Source organism: Pseudorca crassidens, chromosome 1 (assembly GCF_039906515.1).
Source record: "Pseudorca crassidens isolate mPseCra1 chromosome 1, mPseCra1.hap1, whole genome shotgun sequence".
Classification (NCBI taxonomy): domain Eukaryota; kingdom Metazoa; phylum Chordata; class Mammalia; order Artiodactyla; family Delphinidae; genus Pseudorca; species Pseudorca crassidens.
Window position 1 is genome coordinate 181,979,342 of NC_090296.1, and position 5,504 is coordinate 181,984,845.

Genomic DNA, 5,504 nt, shown 5'->3' on the forward strand with positions numbered 1-5,504 from the left:
TGACCCACCACCAGTCTGCTGCAGAAGTCACTAGATGCTTTGTGACCCACCCACCTGTCTTTCTGAGCACAACACACACACACCAGACTCCAGCTGAAACCAGGCACGAAGCCTGCCGGGGGGTCCCTTGCCTCCTGTCAGTCTAGTTCACAGTGTTTCTCCAGGGCTCAGCCCAGAGCCTGGCACATAGTAGGTGCTCATTAAATTTGTCAAATACAAGGAGGAATGAATGTTCTAGAGCCTTCCTTGCATCACTGTGATGCTTTACTTCCACAGGAAATCAGAACAGCTCTATGAATAAGGGGGCCAGAGGATGAGCAGGGAGAACAGCAGGAGAGGGCAGAACCTGTGACCGAGTGTCCCACTTGCCATGTTTCTGCAGCTGCTCAGCTGAGCCCAGGTCCGTCTAGCCTGGCTGATTCCACTAGACTGTGTTAAAGATGGAAAGTGTCAGGATGCCGCCTGGGCAGCATGTGGTCACACTTTCTCCTTAAGCAGAACCTCAAAGGCTCACAGCATGGCTCTGCTCTCTCTGCCAACACCCCACAAAGTGTCTCTACAGATGTCTCCGTTTGACTGGACCCGTGAGCATTACAGGGGGCCCATTCATGACATGGAGAAGCTCCTTATTGCATGTGGCTTGCTAGCTACAACCCAAATGGGCTTTCCTGCCATCACTGTCACTTTAAAGTGGCTGCCCAACTACGGCTATATTTCCTAAGCTCATCTTGCATCTAGATGGCCTCACGAGACTGGTTCTCACTGATGGAATTGTGGCCACTTGTGTTATCTGAAGACAGCCACACCAAGAGGGCTTGTGTCACACGTCCTACAATGTGATGCTGCACTCCTGTATCAAGTGGTGGGGTCTGTGTCCTCACCCTTCCATCTGGGTAGACTCGTGAGGCTTAGGAAGCCAAGTCATAAAAGGCAATACAGCTTCTGTCCAGTCATCTTGGGACACTCACCCTGGGAATGCAGGCACCAGGTTTTGAGGTAGCCCAGCAGCCGCAAGGCAAGTTCAAGTGTAGATGTTCTGGCTACAGCCACAGTTGACGTACCCGCAGATGCTAGCCTTCAATAGAGGGGGGTGAGTTGGCCAACTACTCCAGCCCTCAGCCTTCAAGCCATCCCAGGAGACACCAAATGGAGCAGAAACAAGCGGTCCCCACTGAGCCCTGTCCAAATTGCCAGTTCATGGGCAAAAAGAACCTTGTCATTGTTGTAAGCCACTAAGTTTGGGGTGATTTGTTATGCATCAGTAAAGAACTGGAACAGGAATGCGAGTGGAGATGATGTGTGTCACTTCCAATATGAGGCATTCAGGAACTCAGGATGCCTTGTGCATACGCTGTCTGCCTCGGGCCCTGGAGAGAGCTGGACCACAAGGTGGGAGGAGCCACGTGCCCTGACTGCCACACTGTGACTGCTCAAATACCTTCATCTAGCTGGTCAGGAGATAGAGATAAATTTCTGAAGACATTAAAATTTGAGTTTATCTTTGTTTTAATTTAATTAAAACAATTAAATTAATTTAAATCTGGAATTACCCCAACTCACTCATTTCATTTTTTCTAGTCTGTCCCAAATCTTCTACTCCTCTATTTCCCCAATTGAGTAACACTAACTGTTGTAACTTGGGTTTCTGTTCAATTTTCTGCATACCAATACACATTTCTGTGTATTATCAGAAGGACAATACTGACAAACTTCAAATCTCTTGGGTGATGTTTAGGCAGAGGATGAAGGAAAGGTAGGAAGTCACCATTCTTATTCCTCTTCCTCAACCCCTCAGTGACAAAGGCAGCACTAGTCCAGGACACAGAGGGAAGGAACCGCCATGCTTCATAGAAGGAAACCAATGCAGGTCAACAGAGCGGCTCTCCAAGCTCTGTTCCAGAGGCAGCCTTGTGTGGTAAAACTGAGACCATCACCTGTGGACCTTTAGGAGTAGACCATATTGGTGTCTTTCCACATTTCAGTTTGAGGGGAGCAGATTTTGGTTCCCATGGGCTTTGGTGTCAGATAAAGGGCTAAGAAAATCAGAGGTTCAGAGCATCACCTGCCCCACCAGTGTCCAGCCCCTTCCCCACGGGCTCAGGGATCCGAGTCTAGTGCTCATTTTTAAGCTCTCCATTGATAAGAGTCTTCCTACTTCCCTGGTTTTGAAGGGTCATAGGCCACCAGATCCTCCCAAATAATAAAGCAATGTCCTATAGCATTGTTCCCGATACTTTGGGAACACAAAAGCAGAGAATACTGGCTCGTGTTTATATATGAACAGAGGTCGGTGCTACAGGGGGTGGAGGATGGGCCTCACAAGGTCTCTCTCAGCATCTCTGGATTCCGAGAGAGCCCCAAAGATCTGGCCCTCTGCCTAGTATTAAAATTCACTTCCTCACCTGAAATACATTTGGAAAAATTGGAGAAATTCTGCTGGGGACCTCAGATTGTGTCCCTGACACCCTGGGTGGGGAGTCTTGGTGTGAAACGTGGTGTTCCAGGAAGTAACTTTTTGAATGTTCAGCATAAAATATCAGTGCCCCTGACCTGATACGTGACCCATGCATCCTCCAGGCACCCAGGGACCTGCCCCACTTCCCCCCGCAGCTTCCTTCCTAATGGTATCTTCACCTCTATTACTTGTAGCTGCCTGAAGACTTCTCTGCTTCATTTTTATTTTTATTTTTTCAAAACTGCCCAGGGAGCAATTGGAATCCAATCCAAGATGAAAAAGCTTTACCATTAGATGGAAAAGTACAATAAAAATACCCCTGGCTCATGTTTACTTTTTGAATTCCAGTAAGAACTCACTTTATCAGTGAATTTCGAATCCCCTAACCTGACAACACCCTGGCATTTTGGGGTGTGACCACAAACAAAGGAATGTGGGATTCTCTCTGTGTTGCCAGCCCTAGAACAGAAGAAATGTGACCACATGCCATTTCCCCAAATGGCCAATGGGAGAATTTTGGGTTTTTTATGCTTCAACAGGGACCCGCAGTGTGGAATTCTGCTTTTAACAGCTCATTCCTAAGTTGAACAAACCTCTTCCTATGGGACCTCAAGAATGTTAGAGATTCCCTCACCTTAACTTGGTTCCAAGCTTGGTTTAATCCCTTATCTCTTCATGAGCTGTTTTGGCTCAAGCTGTTCTGATTTCACAGAATGGCTGAGCCTTTGAGATACCTGCTCCAACCTCCTCTCTTCAGTGGGTCACTTTGGGCCTCTGGGCTTAATGTCTTCAATGGAGATCTTGTGGGATAGTGTTTCCAAATTTGTTTTCCAGAGCCTTGTCCCCTGGGAGCCGACTTGCCTGGGTTTTGTCAGTCTCTGCCCTGCTCCTCCCCGCTCCTTTCCACCCCCCTCCCCCCTCCTCCCCCTCCCACCTCCTCCATCAGCAGCTCCCTCCCGGTTGGCTGCATCCTCACTGCTGACCTTGGAGAAACCATAAAGGCCTTTGCTGCCTGTGCTCACTCGGGAAACTCAAAGGTGTCAAAAGCCAATTGCTGGTTCTCAGCCTCCTCCTTCTTTCACCAGCTCCTAACAGATTTGGGGGTTTCAAAGGCTTTGTCAATCCTCGAAACCTCTTTTCACCCATCCCTGTCCTTTAATGTCCTTGCTAAAGGTGACCCCTGTTGACAAGCCCCTCTGTCTTCTTAGTGCAGGAGCCGGGCCTGGTCTGCTTTCCTGCTGCACAGAGCTGGGAGTGGAGGGTAGCTTCACTGTGACCCCAGGGCTAGGGAAGGCTGTTCCCCCACTTCCTATGACCTAGTCAGCCTGGAAAATAGGTGGGGATGGAGCAGGGGTCTTCCTAGGTAGCCCATCCACCAGTGCTGCCCCCTCTGCTCCTGCAGACCCAGCTCCTGCTTCCACTCCCTCGACTGCTAGGCAAATAGGACCATCAGCCGGAAGCAAATGGGCTGAGAGCTTTGACAAATGCAGATTCTCTAGCAAATCAGATGAGGAATGTAGCTCAGGGATGAAGCGCATCATGATCCAGGCCCAGTGCCACCCAGGCACACAGCTGGGTGATGCTCTTATGACTTCAAGTTGCTACCAGATTTCACATGTGACCCTTCACACCCTGACTGGCACGCTTCACGTGTAGAAGAGATGGTCTTGAAGTCACATGGGAAAGGAAGGATGGAGCCTTCTAGCAGCATGTTTCCCAGAGGCAGACACTCACTCCAGGGCACAGGACTGGGTGTCACTCCTGCACTCCATATAGAAGCACTTACAAAACAGGGCTCGCAGCCAGGGGATGTGAACATCCACAGACACAGACCCTGGGCTCAAGGAAGCCTCACTCTAATAAGAAAGACCAGCTGGGGAGCCTGGGCTGCTCCCACACCCAGCCCCTAACCCCTTCCTCACTAAGACTCTCTGGGCTGGGCCCACGGGATGCGCATTCTTTTTATTTATTTATTTATTTATTATTTATTTATTTTGCGGTACGCGGGCCTCTCACTGTTGCGGCCTCTCCCATTGCGGAGCACAGGCTCTGGACGCGCAGGCTCAGTGGCCATGGCTCACGGGCCCAGCCGCTCCGCGGCATGCGGTATCCTCCCAGACCGGGGCACGAACCCATGTCCCCCGCATCGGCAGGTGGACTCTTAACCACTGTGCCACCAGGGAAGCCCGGGATGCGCATTCTTTACACACCAGGGTTCATCCTGATGTTTACTCAGGGTGGGGGAGTCCTGGGAGTGAACACAGAACCTGGTGGGAGGACCAAGGGGGAACAGCTTGCCCACCCAGAGGGGAGAAGAAAAGAATGCAGAGAACCAGGGGAGTTAAGTCATTCATTCATTCATTCATCCAAGAAATTCTCATGGAGAGCCTATGATGTGCCAGCCTCTCTTCTGGATGCTGGGACTGTGGTGGTGCACAAAACAGATAAGCAATCCCTGTTCTCGTAGAGATGATAGAGCTTGATCTCCTTGAATAGGATCCAGCCTGGTGAAGTGAGAGAGGGAAAGGGTGTTCTAAAGACAGAACCACAGTGCAAGATGAGGGAGGCTTAGGTGATGGATGAGGAATCTCTCTCCTGAGCAGGGATGAAGGGCAGGGAGGCAAAGGAGGCACCTAGAGGCTGGGGCTTCTGCTGAAGATGCGGAGGAGGAATACTGGGAGGAAGAGGAAGAAGAACGGAGGGGACAGGGAGGTTAGGATGCAGGCTGCAGGACGCACTGTGGATGACGAGATTCAGGTTGTGAACATGGAAGCTGCCGTGAGCTGGAGTGAAGCTCGTGGGGGCTGAGTGATTGCCCAGCAGGTGTCAGGAGTGCCTGTCAGAGAAGAGAAATCCAGGGACCTACCCATCATGAGAAAGGAAATCCTACACCGCAGCCCTGTGTTTGCATCTTCTACCTATGAAAGGACAAATTGTTATCAGCTGAATAAAACCAACCAACAGTTGTTACCACTTCAAGCATTTGGGGTTTGTTTTCTTGCTTTTCGAAAAGGAAGTAACCATGGGTAAGTATGTGTGTATCTCAGTT